At 40.5% G+C, this 20,127-nt stretch overlaps 1 long non-coding RNA gene across 1 annotated transcript in view; it reads left to right on the forward strand.

Moving 5' to 3' along the window:
• The first annotated feature begins 3,140 nt into the window (after positions 1-3,140).
• Positions 3,141-20,127, forward strand: part of LOC104866713 — a 26,745-nt gene continuing 9,758 nt past the window's right edge. The window contains exons 1-2 of the long non-coding RNA XR_781513.2: positions 3,141-3,227; positions 19,337-19,424. This is a non-coding gene — a long non-coding RNA (uncharacterized LOC104866713). The remainder of the gene's footprint in view (positions 3,228-19,336; positions 19,425-20,127) is intronic.

Here is a 20,127-nt window from a genome sequence, read left to right on the forward strand (position 1 = left end):
AATAAGTACAAAAGGGAAAGTTTATTGAAGGATATGCGCATACAGAAAACAAAAGTAAGAATGGAGAGGACAGAGAAAGAGGAGAGTCCTCTAACAGCAAGAGGGACTCTATCCGGGAAATTACCCTTAGGCTCTCTGGCAACAACACCGGAATGTTGGAGGAATTAGGTTCATCACTCGCAACACAGCACGGGTCTCTTCAGCAATCCCTTCGGCTACAGGTCTCAATCCCGGGCGTAAGACAGCAGCAGCAGCCTGGGCTAGGTGGGCTGTTTTTATAGCTCTCTAGACAAAGGTAGTAAAACTACCTGAACTTTTGGCGCGAAAAAGGTGAATGTGCTTGCAGTCACGTCCCAACCAGGCCCTGGCCAGGGGTCCGGGAGGGGCGGAATGCATCACATTCCTTATCTTGATGTTAAGAACATCTGGTCTTTTTAACAAAGTCCTTCCTGTTTTTTCCCAGGAACTGGCCAGGTATCCAGGGAAAGAAGAGGTGAACTAGTGATTATGTGCCTTAGAGAGCCGAAAGCCTTAACCCAGGCCTTTCCAACTTAAAGTTTTAACTTTCCTTACAGTCGTACACAAGTCCCTTACTCTATTGGAGCTTCTGAGTGCTTCTGTGTACAATGGTGATAGGGGAATCGCTGCCTCACTGAGTATTTGTGAGGATGTAGAAGGCAGCATTTATGACAGTGCCTAGTCTGGCATTCAAAGTTCATCACAACCTGGGAATCAAGCCCTTGTATTTTCCTCTTAAGCAAACCCTTTGCTCCATCCGAGCTGGTGAACTTGGAGACTTCACACAGGCCATGCTGTTGCTCGCCTCACTTTTCCTCCTGGAGCGCCAGCTTGTTTTTCTGCTTTTCTGAGGAATTTGAATTTTTCAAAACCTTGCTTGAAGGCTGGGGATTTGGCTCAGTGGTTCCACCGCCTGCCTTGCAAGCGCAAGGACCTGAGTTCGACTCCCAGTACCACACACACACACACACACAAAACAAAAAACAAAAACCCTGCTTGAATTCCACAAACTTTATATCATCTTCCTGAACTATCTAAGCACCAGTGATTGCTTTTCCCTTGAACTCTTCTAATCTCCTCTAGCACTTTAATTAGTGTTTAACACGAGCCTCTTGGATGGCTTGCTGCTTTATGTATGAAACAGAGATAATATATTTATTTTTGGCATCATCAAATTTTATTAAAAATTTTTTTATTGAGTTTATTGGTACAGTTGAGGTATACAGTACAATTACATTCATCATTGAGATCTTGTGCGTTTAATTGCTGTACCTTGGTTCTTATATTTTTCCCCCATACCCCTGCCCTCCCTTCACCCCCTCACCCTTCCCTATTTTCAAAGACTTTGTTTCCACGTTTTTCCTTTTCTCATATTTTTTCTTTTCCCTTCTTTCCTTTCCCCTACCCCTCCTACTCCTTTAGAGGTTTTCTTCCTGTTTCACAATGTCAATTATACAATTTGATCCTCATTTACATTTTTAGCTTTGCACACCAGACAGAGATAATTTTTTTTTTTTTGGTACCGGGAATTGAACTTGGTCCTTGAACTTGCAAGGCAGGCCACTGAACCGCTGAGCTAAATCCCCGGTCCCTAGAGATAATATTTTTGCTGTGGCTTGTGTCTCAATGTCCCCCTACAAAGCCTCAAAATGCAGTCATTTTCTTTTTCTTTTCTTTTTTTCCTCATTGAGTTTATTGGTACATTTTAGGTATACAGTACAGTTATATTCATTATTGGGATCTTGTACCTTTACATGACAGGTCTTGGTTCTCATTTTTCCCCCTTACTCCTGCCCTCCCTTCACCCCCACCTTTTTTTTTGGTACTGGAGTCGAACTTAGGACCTTGTGCTTGCAAGACAGGCACGGTACCACTGAGTGAATCCCCGGCATCATGTAGTCATTTTTGAAGGTAGCTGAATCTGGAATGTGTGATGCTGTGGTTAAGGGTGTGTGCTTACTGAACCACTACACGCGAGGGACTTGTTTGGCCCCACCCTCATCCCTGTAGTCTGGATAGCATGGAAGGGGCTGAAATATGATGTTAAGGTCTCTTGTTGCTTTTTGCTGCTTCTGCTGCCACAAATTGATTGTTATGCCTCTGCCACCCTGCTTTGGAGCTGCTGATTATGACCTGAAATCTGTACAAACTGAAAGCCAAATAAACCTTTTGCTTTTAACGTTGGATGTTGGGTATTTTGTCTCAGCAGTAAGAAAAAAGTTACTAACACAATTTTCTTTTTTTGTTTTTTTCTTTTTTATTGAGGTTATTGGTACAATCTAGGTATACAAATACAGTTACATTCATCACTGGGATTCTGTACCTTTACATAATAGGTCTTGATTCTCATTTTTCCCCTTGTCCCTGCCCTCCCTTCACCCCCTTCCCCTCCCCATTTACAAACACTTTATTTCCATTTCTTCAGTTTCTCATATTTTTTTCCTCTCTCTTATTACCTTTCCTCCACCCTTCCCACTTTCCTTACACCTTTAGCCCTTTACTTCCTATTTCACATTATTAATTGTCTCATTAGGATCCTGTGTACTAGTATAGTTTTTCACACCAAAGAAACTATTCGGTATTTCAGTTAAAGAAATCTCTGTATGAACATTAAAAATAGGGAATCCTAAAATAAAACTAAAAAGGAAAGTAAAAGAGAAAAGGCAATGATGTAACATCAAAATAATCTTTAATTCTGGAGATGAAAATGGTCCCTGAACATATTTAAATTGCTTCTCGCTGTTATAGTCTTATCTTATTCTTTTTTCATTATTTAGAGAATACTTTATTAGTTTCTGTAATCAAACCCACATAGATATGACCTTACATATTTAGTACGATGTGTTACCCCTGTACACATGGAAAAAAAATAAAATAAAATAAATTAACATTTCTAGACCAATATGGTTGTCCATTTCTGTACAATGCCAAGTCAACACAGTAAATTGGAAGGACTTTTTCCAAAGTTGGCAGCACCGTTAAAGTTTCCCAAAATTCAATTTATATGTGTGTGTGTGTGTGTGTGTGTGTGAAACACAATTTTCAAATTATTCTTGTTGCATTTTTTTTCCACAACTTGTTAATAGTCTCTTTTCCTCTTTTAGGACTAGACTAATACTCTGAAATGAGGAAAGGAAGAGACTGTGACATAAGAAACTTACTTCCTGGAGGGAAGAGGAACTTCAGTGACCTGGTATTGCATGGAAGAGGTGAGAGAGAGGGAGAGAGGTGAAATTTCCGTGCGGATGACTTTCCTTCCTGTCTCTGGAATCAGTCACTGAAGATGGTGGTGGGTCAGTAGTCAGCATAATAGAAGCTTAAAGATGTAAAACATGACCTAATGCTCTGCTTCCCCTCTCACATGTCCAGAGATACTGTAAATCCCACAGGAAAGCCCAGAATTTGGGCTGGCATTTCTTTCCACAAGGTGTGCAGGTGGTAGACTAAGAATGGTTATGGGAAATGGATAAATGATAGATCTTAGTTTTCTATGGTGTGTTCTTTAGGTGACCCAGAAATCATGATGTCGCCCTTGGACACTGAGGTCCTTGATGATGAGGTTTTATTAGCTCAGAAGGCCAAAGGTTTTCTACAATGGGCTGAGGTAAAGAAATGCTTGGTAGAGGGTGGGGCAGGCCGCCTGCACTGGTGACCTCAAAGCAAGAGGACTAGTAGTTCCAATGAGAGCTGTGGTGGGACCAAACCAGGAAGCAGCTCATCAGACTTCAACTGTAATGAGAAAAAGATCCAGAATGAGTTGAAAGAAAGAATGGGCCTCACAGACACTGGGAAAAGGTGAGATAAGGAAAAAGACTGCTGAGGAAATTCTCACATAGAAGCTTTCCTAAAGCTTCAAGTGCAGTCAATATAAAATTACGTCTAATGGTTTAGTTTTAGCTATCACTGATTTTTAAGTGCTTCAAGTGCAGTCAATATAAAATTACGTCTAATGGTTTAGTTTTAGCTATCACTGATTTTTATTCTTTCTTCAGTTTGTGTAGTTTTCCACTTCTATGTTAAGCTTCTAGATATTTCTGCAATTCATCTAGGATATTTCTACTTGACAGACTTCATCTATCTGAATAATTTGTGCCTTACTGTAGAGTTGAAGAAGTGATAAAGAATACTATTAAGGCTCAGAGCAGAATTCCCTGAAGTATTAAGCTATGAGAAACTGAAAAAAAACCCTGAGGGTCAGAAAGGTCATTCTTGAGCTTTCCTCCTCTTTATCCCTGAAGATCCCCATGTGACAGGTGTTTTGTCTTATACTCAGGCAAAAGAAGTGTCACACCAGGATTCTAGGGGAAAAAATGGACTTGATACATTAGATCATAACCTTGACTGTCCATAAAAATACACTGTTTTCCCCTGAGTCTTTGACTCCCATATTATGTAAAACTTTCTTTAAGTAATTTATTATGCTTTTCTTTCATTGTTGTGAATCTTTGTTATGGAATGTCAACCACGAGTCTATGATGGGCAGAAGATAGTACCTTTTCTCCCCTGTAGCACAACACTTGAAAATCCCAGTTGTTAGTGGAGCGGTCAGGACACAGGGAGAAGGAAAATGAGATTCTTCAGATGGGATCTTTTTAGCATAACAAAGCTATATGGTTATGCTCTTAGTATTGTGTAAGTGCTCTGCTCTGAAGATAGGGAAGCTCCAGGGTCAGGATCCTGAGTGGTTTTGCCAGGTGACTTCACTGGTAGTGAAGTGGTGTGATGCTTATCCTCATAAACACGGGGCAGCGTAGGATGAAGCTGGAGACTTGGAGAAAGAGGGAGGAAAGGGAGAAAGCATGGAAGCTGCAGAGATAATCTTCATGACACCTGTGGGAGGCAGGTTCGAATTTATTTTTTCTGGTATGACTTGATTTTTTCTTTGATTTTCATCCTTAGTTTAGTTCTCTTTTAATTTCCACTATATCACTCCTTTTTTGGGGGGGTCCATATCATATATGGTCTCAATGTTTTTTTGTTTTTTGTTTTTTTTGGTACCGGGGATCGAACTCAGGACATTGTGCTTGCAAGGCAGGTGACGGAACCACTGATCCCCAGCCCTGGTCTCTATTTTTGTAAAGGTATTTTCCATACTCCCAAATACTTATTTGAGAATATTTAATTCTGTTTGCAGTTTTGTGATAAAAGTTTTTCCATTTTTGTGATGGGTTTTTTTGAGAGAATTTTCATCAGCAATAGTGCTTTCTTGTATTTTTCTTGTATTTTTGTGTTTTAAGGCACAGTAGTTTTGAGTGGCTGTGGTTTGCTTTCTGTATGCTCCAATTCATTTCATGGATGGAGTCTTAATTTGAGGGCACCCTTTCATGTCAGTTCTGTCCTCTCCCTTGCGGTTTATTTGTGACAAGTGGTGTTACTGGTGGTAGTCTCACGGGGAGGGTTTGGCATTTGTAGGGAGGATAGTCTTCCCGGCCTAGCCAAAGTAACCCCATCTTGTAGTGGGCCGCTTTTAGCTGTCTTGAGGGGCCCTACCAGGTGCTGAGACGGTGTGCCGGAGTGCAGCACAACAAGGCCACACCACCACTGCTGGACTCTGGTAGTGAGACTGGCAGAATTCCCTGTAAGGGTGGAATGGGAAAAGAGGATAGACAACTTTTCCCAAGAACTCTTGTCTTTTTTTCTGCTTTTTTGTTGTTTACTTTAGCTTAAGCTACCTATAAAACCAGTATTTTTTTTTTTTTGTTTGTTTGTTTTGGAGACAGGGTCTCATTATGTAGTTGAGACTGACCAGGAACTCACCATGTAGCCCAGGCTGGTCTTGAACTCACAGTGATCCTCCTGCCTCAGCCTCCCGAGTGCTGGGATTACAGGCGTGCGCCATCATGCCCGGCCTACAACCAGTATTTTAGCAAAGGGTGCCTGGCAGCTTTAGTAGAGCTGCAGCCTGCAAGCCGTCAACTACTCTAAGTAACCCCTAATAAACTCACATACTGGCCAAGCTGGACTTATCAGAGTCATTCTTTGGACCATTAGCCACCTGTTATTTCCGAGACAGACATTTCTTTCATGTCTCCAGGAAATTTATGGAACAGTATGTCTTACTCTTCTTTTGTTTCTGCAGGATTCTGAATTTTTTCCCCTTTTATTTTCTTTTTATTTCTCACCGCCTTGTCTCCATCTGGTACTACCCTTTTCTTCCTATCTGGTATCTCCCCTAAAGCACTTCTTCCTGGGGCTGCCCTCTGCTGTCACACTTTCATACCCCTTCCATGTAAAAAGTGATGTGAACGTTGAAGTCAAGCAGGCCTATACTCAGTATTTTGGCATTTGATTTTGGACCTGAACCTTCCAGAGGTGCTTGTGTCTTGTCTAAGTTCTCTGCTCTTCTCTATTCTTTTCCTGAAATCTCCTAAACTTCTTCCCCGTCACTGGTTTGCAATTGCAGGCAAGTAGTGGCAGCTGCAGAATTTTTCCCTTCTAGTCGCTTTCTGTATATTCCAACTCATTTGATGGATGGAGTCTTAGCAGATAACTTGAAGGTCATCATGTTCTATTTTCTAGAACTGCTGAAGATCCAAATCAGATGAGGCTTTGTTTTCTTTGTTGATTTTGTTTTTCTGCAAGTTGAGTGGAGGTGGGGGAGAAGATGGGAAAGATTCAAAATCATGCAGCCACCATCACTCTGGAGCCTGGAAGATCCTGGGAAAGGACTGCTCTGACTGAAGCTAACGGAAGGACAGTGATTTGTACCTATCCACCCTTACCCTGATATTAGCTCTGAGTATATGTCTAGTTGCCTTTCAGTTCATTTTGGGGGTGGATAGAGTTTTGTTGTGTCAGGCTTGTATCTTCAAGTGCTGCAAACGTCCTCTGCTGTGTTTATACCAAGCAAATAGTTTTCTCACTTTTCATTTACTTTTCTCTGTTTTCCTTTATGTATATCCTTTTCGGGCTCTCTTCTGATCCTTCCTGACTTCTCTCCTCAAATGATGCAGTTGTCAAAAGAAGGCCATGCTGTCCTGAATAATGTAATTGCCCAAAGTACTTTTGTTTTTTTGTTTTTTTGGTACCGGGGATTGAACTCGGGTCCTTGCGCTTGCAAGGCAGGCCACCGAACCACTGAGCTAAATCCCCAGACCTGCCCAAAGTACTTTTGTTGCAGAAGGAATTGGCAAGTGGCACATACATAGAGACTAGTTGAATGGAAGTAAAATAATAAAAAAGTTTATTTTGTTTCAAAGGGTTGATCATATTCAAAAGGCAGTGCCAGTGATTGACCTCCTATTAGGTTGCAGCTTCCTCTTTTATAGGTTTTACAGCTATGATCTCATTTAGGTGATTATATTTCATTTCTTCAGTTCATGTTACCATGTACAAATTACAGTAACAAGACAGTCACTTTAACCCAGACGTATCAATTCCTTGTAGTTAGGGAGTTTACCTTAAGATTTGTCTATTCTAGTGCACAGGAAGGTGGTGTTCAAGGTTAGGGATGAGGGCACATGTCCCACTTCATGGTCAGTACCTCCGGTGTCTGTTACTTTTGAACTAAACAAAGCAGATTGCTGTTAGAGACAGCAGAAGTCATTGTACATTTTCCTAACATTTTGTAGGTTTTAGATTATTTACAAAAGTTCTCTGTAGCACTTTCTTTCAGTGACCTGGTGTCAACTCTGAGGCTTGTTGACCTGACATCCTGACAGAAGACTGATGGCTGGGGCTTCTTAACTAATGAGTTGCAACTCTGATGCAAGGGCTTAATCTCATGGATCTAGTGTGTATTTAATACAGATTTATTTGTTTGTCTGACCTGGGAATGAGTTCTGGCCATTTCTCTATATTTCTAAGGCCAAGACAAGAGAAAGTAAAAAATAATAACTTAGAAATACCAACTTCCAGCCACTGCAGGCATAAAGGATGATTCACAGCATTGTTATTTACATTTCAATACAACCATTGCTGTAAGATACACAGCACGATTAAGCCTGCAGGGACACATCCAGCCAGCACATCCTTTGAATCAGGAAAATCAAATCAATATACGGTGAGGTTCTGTATTAACATCAATTTAGGAGGCATTTATGCTGAGTTAAAAAAATCTAATTAGTGGTTTCCTGTTAGGGAACAGTGACTGTTTATTCCATTTCCTGTTCACCTGGGTCTCTAATCAGTTCTCCTGCGTGATTTCTGTTCAGATAATAACACTCTGCCTTTCATCCCCAGCCTTTCTATACAAGGGCCAGGAACTAAATGTACCAGAAACAAATGGCATCAAGGATTCAAAGTGATTTTTAATTAAAATGCTTAGGTTCCACATTATTAATAGGAAGGAGCTAATAAAATTCAACATATCAATAATGACAGAGAACATTTACAGTGAGCTTTTCTGGGAACTTCTCTCTTGAAAGTCTGATTTTATTTCTCACCAAAGGCCTGTCTACGTCCATCTGTGTTCCTCATGACTGAGAATTAGACTGCTCTTGTTATAGTACTTTTGGATTCATAGAAAATCTGGATGACATATTCTGTTGTTCCCCAAATCAAGCCTTACGTGAAGAAAAGCTGGTGTTTATAGTATTTTAAAGCTTCTTTCTTAGTTTGTTTATCTGTATGAGGTTATTTAAGGCTGAGATTTTATATATATAACTAGAGACAGAATCAGTGACAATAAAAAGTTGTCATCCAAATGGCTGAAAACACCATTTGGTCACCCAGTGGGCAAAACACATATTGTTACCTGTGAAGTACATATTCTGTGCACCTGAATATAGGGCCTTCAGAATATAGGATGTATATTTTTGAATTGTGCAGTTGTGTGTAATAGGGAAATGATTGACTATCAAGGGTTGCCTCCTTTTTTATATTGACAGCTTTGTAGAAAGCCAACTTAATTGTGTAGCCACCACGGTCTCCTGTGTAAGGTCTTAAGCTTTGTGGGACTTAAACATGTTTTATAGTGTGACACTAGTTATAATATTTATTTATCGGCTTTCCCATTACTGGGACAAAATACCTGATATCCACAAATTAAAGGAAGAGAGGTTCAATTTGGCTTAAGTTTTGGGGTTTTAGTCCATGGTCAGCTGGTTTTGAGGCCAAAATAACACTGTGGAAGGGCACGGCAGGGGAAAGCTGCTCACTTGATGGCATCCAGAAAGCAGAAAGAGAAGGGAGGAGCTGGAAAGAGAGATACACTTTCCCGAAGCACACACCCAGTGGTGCACCTCTTTCAACCAGGCCCCACCTTCTAACAGTACATTTAGCTATGTCATCCATTAGTCAGTCAATTGGTCAGTCAACCCACTGATGAGTGTAGAGCACCCCTGATCAAGTCACCTTCCAGAAACCCCACTTCTGGACCCGTGAGACTTTGGGGAGGGTATTCTCTATCTAAACCATAGCACAATGGGACTGTATATTTCCACTTGAACAGACATTATTTCTTGTCTCCATTTGTGTGAGTTTGACAGTCACTGAAGATTGCTTATATTATTTGAAGTTGGAAGATTTCTTAATCTATCCTGTCTCGTCTCCATCTACTAACTAGAACACTTCTATCAAGCAGTGCTTCTTATCAACTCTTCATTTACCTTTTGGCATAGGGTAGATGGAATAAAGCATCCTCTAAAATGATCAATAAAGGGTTTTAAAATATTATAAAATAAATGTTTTTAAAGTATCACCCTTTATGTCTTTAAACGTATGTGATGTGTTGTCATCAATTGCAGGTGTTATTCTTACTGAAGCTCGTTCCATTTTTTTCCAGTGGGAGCATCTTAGTTTTTTTGACAGGGTCTCACTATGTAGTTGAGACTGACCTGGAACTCATTGTGCACCCTAGGCTGGTCTTGAACTCACATTGACCCTTCTGCCTCAGCCTCCCGAGTGCTGGGATTACAGGCATGCGCCACGGTGCCCGGCTCAGTGGGAGCATCTTTAAGGTGGCTCCTGCATCCTTTTGCTGCAACACATCCATCGGTCATAGTGAACATTTCTTCATCCAAACTATCCAGTATCCTCCCAGGTGAAGCCTGGTGGGATGAGCTTAAAATTCGAAGCTAAAAACCCATCCAGAAACACATGAGAAAAAAGCCAATAGACTTCAAAACAGAAGCATTAAAGCTGCAAGAATTGTATAACATAGAGTAATGTCAGAGACTGTAGGCATTTTTAAAGGTGTAAACAAATACCAAAAAGAAATTAAAACCCTAAGAGAAGAAAGACTGTAAAAAGAAGCAGACTTGAAAAGCACTAAACCATGTTAATAACAAGCAGAAAAAAATTATTTGCACTTCTAAAAAGGAAAAATGTGTTCATTAAAAATTTCAGGAGATGGACAAAACCAATTTTTAATATTACTTTTAATACTATTCATTGAATATAATCCATTTCTACAGAGAAAATGAATACCAATATGCAAACATGGAATAAAATAAGTAAATAAATATTAATAAAAGGGAAGGATGGAAGGAGAAGATTAACACGAGCTTAAAAAAGAGAAGAGATAACATTTAAAAAATAATGACTGAAAGCCAGGTGTGGTGGTCCACCCCTATAATCGCAGTACTCGGAGGCTGAGGCAGGAGGATCATTGTGATTTTGCCACCAGCCTGGGCCACATAGTGAGTTCCAGGTCAGTCTCAACTACATAGTGAGACCCTGTCTCAAAAAACCAAAAAAAAAAAAAAAAAACAAAAAAAAACAAAAAGAAAAAAGAAATAATGACTGGGAATTTTTCTCATCAAAGCTATTTTTCATATTTAAAAAGCTCAGTGAATCCTAAGCATTATTTAAACATACAGACACACACACACACACACACACACACACACACACACAGGAGAGTGGAGTGCAAGCTCCAGCTAAACACTTCAGAGTCACAATGCAAAGTATCAAAGATTCATCTTAAATATCACAACCAGAAGGAAGAATAGGTTACTTATTTCTTGATGGCAACAAAGAACCCTTGGCAACTTATTCCCTAGGAGGCAGGAGGATAAGTATCTTCTAAGTGCTGAGAAGAAGTAACTGTCAATTTAGAATTCTATACATAGTTAAAATTTCACTGGAGAGTGAGGGAAAAACAGCAATTTCAGATAAAAGCTGAGGAAATTTACCACTTACAGGCCTTCTCTGAACTACCAGATAGAGTGCTTAAATTGAACCGAGGAGAAAGGTGGGGGATGCCAGAAGTGACAATGAAAAAAAACTAGAAGGGAAAATTTAATGTTATTTAAAATTTAAATACTTTATAGATTAAGTAAGAAACCATAACGGAAATAAGCATTTACAACAAAATGACCACAACAGTATAATTTGATGTCCAGATAAAATCAGTAATTAGAAATCTATAGCATTAAATTTTATGATAAAGGAGATTTAATCAATTAAATGTCTCATTTTAGAAAAGCCACAACAGAAGAAATAATTTATGCGAAAGCACTTTGCAAAATTCAGTAGAGTGCACAAGGGAGGGGTTATAATTATAGGCTGCAGAACTGAAAATGCCATGTCAAGGAAGAGGTACTCTGTCTCTGTAAATTTGGGGTAATGTGCATTCAGGGAGATAGACTATATTATGTTTCCATGCCCTGCAATAATATAGAGAGCCTCTCCCACCCACCCTCTCTCTTTCTTTTTGTGGTGCCAGCTGAAATGCTGAGATTCCAAGTCTTTAAATATTGCCTAGATTGTAAACTTCTGAGAGAGATGGACCTTGCACTTGCCGGGCAGGTGTGGTGCCACTGAGCCACCTCCCAGCCCCTTGTTTTGCTTTCTTTGCAAAGGTATATGTGCCTGAGAGAGGGAACCAGGCAATTTGCAGCTTTTTCCAAACTTGTCAGGGCCTGGGGCAGGCAGAACATTTGGCCAACTTCAGCTACATGTGATGCACGAAGGCCCGGTTGGCCCTTGTTGAAGGGAAGTTGCAGGTAAAAAGGCATTCTGTAAATAGGGAGAGGATTCACCGGAAGCTGAGGAGCTAAGAGTGACAGTGGTCCCTTGAAATTCAGCTGCAGCCACTTTTACCCAGGTAGTACGAGAGAGCGTGACAAGCCGGTGGCTTAGGTGTTGGCAGAAATGACATGGCTACTTCCAGAAATAAAACTGCTGTAATCATCAAGAGTTACATGGGAGTCCAGCTTTCAGAATTCTGCTCTGGGGTCACTGCTGGAGCACAGCATGTGGCACTAACTAGTGACTGTTGTAGCCTATCTTCATCATTCCTGGCTTCTTGAATCAGCCTGCAGAACCTGCCCTTCAGAGGGAGTACATTGAGTTCACTGAAGTTCAACAAGGCTGAAATGCTGAGATTCCAAGTCTTATAATATTGCCTAGATTGTAAACTTCTGGGAGCAACGGACCATGGCTAATTAAATCCAGTGCACCTATAGATCTGAGCACTTAGGGGTCTGCCCTGCGTTCTGAGACTTAGATCTACTTAACTCTTTTCTGTCCACGTCTCTCTCCACAGGGTGCACAGCCCTCTAGACCTCTGGAAACTTAGGGCTCCAGAATTCTCTGTCCCAGTGTCCCCTTCTGCACAGGCTGTTCCCAGGCATAATCAGTGTTTGTCCCCATAGGCCTGAAGGGTGGCTAGGGAAGGCTGTTTCCAGGGAGCAGAGAACAAACAGAACTTGTGGGTGTGCTCATACTCATTTACTCATGCTCAGTGGAGCTAGGGGTGGGGCAGACAAGAGGGGTTGGCCTGATGTAGGGGTGGAGTGGGTGGATTTTCCACATTTTATTTATCCATTCATCAGTTCATGGATAATTGGGCTGTTTCCAACCTTTGGCTAAGGTGAATAATGATGCTGTCAACATTTATTTTCTGTTGCTTAGTATTCCGGGGTAGGAATGAGCCACAGTTTGCTTACTTGTTGCTCTACTGAGGGAAGCAGTTTTCTCCTTTACCCCTATTAAGTGAAATTTGTAATTGTGGTTTGGATCTAGAATGTCCTCCCAAAACTCTGTTGCACACAGAGGAGGACTTTTTTGCAGGGTAACAGGATCATGGTGACTCTGTGCTTAGAGGTAGATTATTCTACCTGTGAGTTCGTTGGGAGGCAGGACTTGGTTGGAGGAGGCCTGTCCCTGGAAGGGTGTGTCTCCCTTCCTATTCCCTCCCTTTTCTTTCTGCTTCTTGGCTACCAAGATATGAACAGATTTTTGCTACCCATACCCTACCACCATGCATTTCTGCCCTGGAACCAGCTGACCATGGACTGAAAATGCAAGAGAAAATACACCTCTTCTTTAAATTGTGGTTGCTGGATATTTTGTTCCAGTAAAGAGAGAGTAAGTCAGTCAGTAATTATAAATATGTCCTCTTGAAAATATTCACAAAAAGTTTTTCTAGATTTCTGGAGCAGTTTTATTTCTTCTGTTGTACCTGTGCTGCTGTGGCAAGACCCTGCCTGGGCAGGTCCTCCTTATGTTGTTAGCCCACATCTACAGCCTCCTCTCTGCTACCTACTGGAGACATCTGCAGTAGGTTCCAGTCTCCTGCCCAGTTATGATGCAGGGCTGAAGAAAGACTCACAGACACAAAACAATAGAGAAATGGAGAGCCAGGACAGCCAGTGCTGAGCAACCAGCAAAGGCCCGGATCAATCCAAGCCATTGATTTTTTTATTGGTAATCAGTTGGAGTAACAGTGAACTATATACTAAAGGGGAACCATGTGTGAGGATGTGCAGTCATGCAGTTGCTATGGATACTATGCAGGCAAGGCTTGTGAAGGGAAAAGACAGAGCATTCTTGGATTAGGAATAGAATAGACAAAATATATGGTTACGATTAAATCTGTCCTTCTAGTCAAGAAAGTTTTAGTCATAGGAATGGAATTCGGATGTGAGCTACTCCAACCTCAGCTATTATGTTATCTCATATTGCACCCCACAGCTTCACAGGCCACTACTCTGATCTCGGCCGTGACCGTTACTGGGTAGGCCGTGCTAACACCTGTGCACTACCGAGGTGCTTATGAGGTGCTTTCATAAGTCACATAAGCTTCAGTCAGACTCATTTCTTAAAATGAGTCAATTTGAGGGTTTAACTCTTTACAGCCTGCAATGTTTCTAGCATGTTTTGGGCATAATCAGTATTGCAATCCCCTGCACTTCCTGTACCTCAAACTTATGCCCACCCCATGGCTCTCCGTTCCACAGTCACTTCCTGAGCTTTTCTGCCTTTGCTTCTGCAGTCCCTTGGCCTAGAATAGATCTATCCAATCTCCAGTAGTTGAAATCCCACTGATCTTTCCACAGAGCCTCTGAAAAGACATATTCTCCCTAAAGATTACTTAAGCCCCCTCCTGCCTCCTTACATGTGGTTGCAATGTCTCAGAAAATGGCATGGTGGAAAGGGCTACAGTTAGAATGAGCTGAGTTCAGATTCTGGTTCTAACCTAAAGGTTAGCTGTGTAACCTGGCTAGGTTATGGGGCTTAGTCTCCTTATCTGTAGAACCAAATACTGATGCTTCCTCAAGACTATTTTTAAAAAATGGGTTGGATAATATAGTCAAAATACTGACAAAGTACTTAGGCAAGTATCTAAGAACACCATAATGTAGTTTCTCTTCCTCCTAGTCTTTACACCACCAGACAGCTTGTACCTTTCCCAAGGTGACTCCTTTTGCTCCATAGGGATCTGTATATCACTCCAGAGGTCACTGCCCAGGTGTGATTCTTCCTCCAGGTCTGTTGTCTTCCCTTCTGAAGGGAAGAAGATATAGGACTCAGAGTAGAGGAGACAAGTAATATTCAGACTGTGGCCAGTCTTTGTGGCTGGAAAATTATCTTCCCTCCAATAATCCCACCAGTCACTTTCCAAATGCTTGTTCTACTCTGTGTGGAAAAATCACTGAAATTTAGTCCTTCTCACAATCATGGCCCTAACCAGCATCAGCCACCTTTTTAGAGAAGGGTAAGGATAATTTTGTTTGGGGTAAGAAAGAAGCTGGGTTTACAGAGTGGAACAGGAAGCTTGCCAATAGGACATAGAAACATTCTAGTTTTTCTTTTACCAACAGCTGCTATGTACTGAGTACTTTCCTCAAGTCAAATACAAGAGAAGCACTCAAAAAGCTTGGAATTTGTTTCTTGGAGATTGGGACTACAGAGAGTGAAAGAAGTCCAAAGAAGTACAAAGGCAACAGTATGGAGAGAGTGAAGATCTTGGACTTCCCAGGGCCAAAAACATGAACCAAAATTGGTCAGAATTATAAGAAGAAATGGGTACATCCATAGGTATAGTAAGACATTTTTTTCATACCAGTATCAGAAACACAGATTAAACAGGTGCAAATTAGGATGGAATATAAAATTTTAAATCACATAATTAAAAGCTTCATCTACTAAAGTGAAGGCAGACTATTTTCGGTGAGGATCAGCTAAATGATTGAGTGCGCTTGTGTTCACATTAAACTTTACAAAAGCAAGCAGCAGGCCAGATTTGGCCCCAGTGCCATAATCTTCAGTCTCTCTGATCTAATGAATCAAGAGAACTTTTTGTACTCAACAAATAAAACATTTAAATAAAATATCTGTTGGTCATTAAAAGTCACCATATAAGTAGAGCAAGGAAAGTGCCATCAAATTTCAGAGAGTAGATTCAATTGCTTATGACCATTATTTCTCTGACCTCAGTGAAATTACATTAAAAATAAATAACAAAAGAATATAAAAATCTGTCTTGAAGTACACTGCCAAACAGAGCTATCATACTCTTCTGTTTTTAATATCATCATCTTCAGTAGCAAAGGATTCTGAGAAATTTAAGGGCCTTTCAAACTCACAGTGATCCTCCTGCCCCAGCCTCCCAAGTGCTGGGATTACAGGCATGCACCACAACGTCTGGCTGAGTCCTCTTTTAAAATATTTATTTAAGACTGGGAATTTAGCTCAGTGGTGCTGCTGCCTGCCTAAAATATTTATTTATATAAAATTTTTTAATTTTTAAATTTGGTATTGGGGATCAAACTCAGGACCTTGTGCTTGCAAGGCAGGCACAGTGCTACTGAACTAAATCCCTGGCCCCTGAGTCCTCTTTTTGAGGTATACAATATATATGAGAAAATTATGTGATGAAATGGTTTGTTGTTTGGGATTTTCTTAAAAATAACATAGTGGAGAGAGAGAAAGAGAGAGAGAGAGAGAGAGAGAGAGAGAGAGAGAGAGAGAGACAGATAGATGGGGAACAAAATGAAACAAGATTGGCCATGCATTCATACTTGAATTTGGTTGAGGAATACATGGAAACTCATTAAAGTGTTGTATTTAAATTTTTGTATGTTTGAGATTTTTCATGATTAAAATTATAAAAAGACAATTTATGGAATACTACGGAAATACGCAGAATGGCTTGTTCCACAGACCAGAGGGTCTGCAAGTCTCCCTGGGAGAGATGAGCATGTCTGTGGCCCCCCACAGCCTGTTCTCATGGACGCCAGATTATGCTCTTCAGTACTGGGAGAGAGTTATAGTCGCATCCTCAAAGAGGGAGAGCTGCAGTCTTCTCCAGAGCTCAAGCGGTCCTATATACCCTCATTATTCTCGGCTTGCTCGTCTTCCCCTCTTGTTTTTGTTTTATTTGCCTTTTGTTTGTGTATTGATTGATTGATTGCTCAACACAGGGTCTCGTTATGTGGCCCAGATTGGCCTGGAACTCGTGATTCTTTTACTTCAGCCTCTTGAGTCCTGGGATTACAGGACTGTGCCACTATTCTCAATTGGCTTTTTTTAAGATTCAAGATTATGGGATTGGTGTACTCAGCTCCTTCATCTTTGACAAAGGAGCTGACCATCCTCAGTGGAGGAAAGATAGCCTCTTTAATAAATGGTGTTGGAAAAACTGGATTTCAACCTGCCACAGATAAACTGGATCTCATAGGAAAAGACTTTATGAACAAATCTTCAGTAGCACAGGAAGTAGCAGAAAGAATCAACAACTGGGATCTCATCTTATTAAAAAGCTTCTGTCCTGCAAAAGAAACCATTAGCAGAACTAAGAGACAACCTACAATGTGGGAAAAAATTTTTACCAGCTGCTCCTCAGACAAAGGACTATTATCTAGAATATCTAAAGAACTCAAAACAATCAGCCCCCTCAAATATAAAGACCCTATTCAAAAATGGGCATCCGAAATGAACAGATATTTCTCAGACAAAGAAGTAAAAGCAGCAAGTAAATATATGAAAAAATGTTCCACATCAATGGTCATTCGAGAGATGCAGATGAAAACAGCACTGAGTTTCCACCTCACCCCACAAAGAATGGCTGCTATCAAGAAATCAACAACAAATGTTGGTGGGGTTGTGGGGAGAAAGGAACCCTTCTCCACTGTTGGTGGGAACGCAGACTGGTGCAACCACTGTGGAAATCAATATGGAGATACCTCAAAGAGCTTCGACTGGAGGTTCCATTTGACCCAGCCATCCCTCTACTGGTTATCTTTCCAAAAGAACTAAAAGAATCATATCACAGTGATGTATGCACACCCATGTTTATAGCGGCACAGTTTGTAATAGCTAAATCTTGGAAACAGCCCATTTGCCCATCAGATGGAAACTGGGTAAAGAAGATGTAGTTTTTCTATGAAATGGAATATTACTCAGCCACAAAGGAGAAAATAAATTCATTCATAGGAAAATGGATACATATTGAAGATATACTCCTAAGTGAAATAAATCAGTCACACATGTGTAAATACCGAATAGTTTCTCTGGTGTGAATAAACTGCAATAATACATAAGATCCTAATAAGTTTACTGACATTGTGAAATGGGAAGAAAGGAGTTAAAGGTGTAGGGAAGGTGGGATGGGTAGGGGGAAGGGTAATAAGGGAAAAGAAAAAAATGTGAGATAAAAGATGGAATTAAAGTGTTTGTGGGGAGGGGAGGAGGGGGTGAAGGGAGGGCAGGACAAGGGAAAAAAATGAGAACCAAGACCTGTCATGTAGATGTACAAGATCCCAACAATGAATATAACTGTACTGTATCCCTAAAATGTACCAATAAACTCAATTAAAGCTGAAAAAAAAAAAAGATTATGGGATTGGGCCGAGAAGCATTTGCTTCCTTGGTGCTGAGGCAGAGTAGGTATCTAGGAACCATCTCTTTGTTGGAAACAGCCAGATCTTCTGTCTATCCACTTATCTATTTTTTCAAAAATTGTGAAACCTGTAAGCTATATTAAAGCTACAGAAATCAAGCTCAAAGATGAATTTCAGAAATCATCCAAGCCCATGCTCTAAATGGTAAGGGTGGGGAGGTTGAGAACTGGAGGTTTATAGCACTTCTCTCAAGTGCCCCCACCTTCCTCGCAGTGGGACTTCACAGAATGCCGTTTTATTCTCTCTTGCATTTCTCTTTATAACTCCCCCCCCATAAAAAGAGCTTCCTGATTTTGTAATAGTCACATGCTGTTGTTAAACTCTCTGAAAATAATTACCATTTTGTTTAAGAGAACAACTCTTTAATTTATTTGAATAGCTTCCTCTTGTCCCCATATACTTTTGCTAAAAACCTCTCACCCCTGAGAATTTGCGTCCCACAGAGAATACTTTGAGGTCTCCTAGCCTATACTTTTTGTATTTCCCATTCCTCAATTTGTCTTAATTTTTAGTTTTTTGCTGTGCTGGACTTGAACCCAGGGACTTGTACATGCTAGGGCAGTCTTTTACCATGTAGCTAGATCCCCAGCCCTGATTAGGCTCTTTAGATTCTTGGGAGTGGATCTCTACTAGGTAATGAGACACTGCATTAGAAAGCAAGCACTGTACAATATACAGTGGCTAAGATCTGTACTTTGGAGCCTGAATGCTGGAGCTTGAATCTTAGCTTTGCCATTTACAGCTCAAATAAATTACTTAACTCTTTGCATTCCAGTTTTCCTCGTTTGTAAATGGAGGTTTATAAAAGGAGATTAATGATACCTTCATTATAAGGTTTTTGATGGAATACGGAAATTACCCCTTTAGAGCAAATGTTACTTCATCTCAGGTCCAGGCAGGAATCATCCACTGCTCCATATCTCTGGGTTAGGAAGCTCATTCTTACCTTCACTCTAATGAAACAGAATGCCCAGTTCTCTCATCCAGAAAATTTGTATATGATGAGTCACAAGCTTAGGCTCTTCTTTTCATTAAGAGGGTACAGAGGTAAGGAGGTGGCAAAAAAAAAAAAAAAAGGGATCTTGTGATCAGAGGCCTTTAAAAGCTGTGAACCAGAAAAGGTTTTTAAGGTTTGTTTCTGTAGAGACTTGCATGATTGAGGCCCATGTATGCAAATGATACCTTGTCTTTGAACGTCAGAACAGGAATGATCCTTGGATGTTGTTAACCATATTTTTCTTTTGTAGATGGACTTCCTGTTCTGATTGGAGGCTGCATTCTTTTGAGATGCCGTATAGGAGAGAACACAATCTTGGCCCTGAGAGATGGTATGAGGTAGGTGTAAAGCATATACAGGCCTCAAAATCAGGTAGACTCAGATTTGTATTCTGGCTCTACAACTTACCAGGTATAGAATCGTGAGCAATTTAATTTTAAATTGATTTCATTTCTTAACATGGGGAATAATACCTCAATTAGAGGAGTGTTGTGAGACTGAGAACAAAGAGACTTAACACTAAGGAACATTTGGCGTGTAACGGTAACCATCACTATGATTACAGTGCTGCTCAAAATGGCCATCAGGCCCAGCTAGGACTTCTAAAGATGAGAAACCAATTACGATACCTCAGTATCTCTTGGCATCATAAAATTGTATATGTTCTTCTCTTAAAAGATGCCCGTGCACTTTAGAAATTTAGAACAATTTCTACTTGGTTTGAGCTCTTGTTTTGCCATCATCACCTCTCTGCTCTGACAGACACAGAAGGAATTTCAGTGGTTGGCACTTGGGCTCTGTCCCCCGTAGGAGCTCCTCCTTTATCAGCCGGTTCCACAATCTGTTCTTCCCCATGGCAGAATTTTTTCACCGTAGATGTTTCTCAGTTGGAACTGGGAGCACATGGCTTGGGTAAACGTAATTAGTATACTCCGAAGGAAACACAATGAGTTCTGTAGAATCCAAGTGCTTTGCATTTTCAGAGAGATGACATGTGCTCCATTTCTTTTCTGCTTGGCAAAAAAAAAAAAAAAAAAAAAA

The sequence above is a fragment of the Fukomys damarensis genome, unplaced genomic scaffold (genome assembly GCF_012274545.1).
Source record: "Fukomys damarensis isolate Sample0158 unplaced genomic scaffold, DMR_v1.0_HiC HiC_scaffold_16, whole genome shotgun sequence".
In the NCBI taxonomy this organism is placed as follows: domain Eukaryota; kingdom Metazoa; phylum Chordata; class Mammalia; order Rodentia; family Bathyergidae; genus Fukomys; species Fukomys damarensis.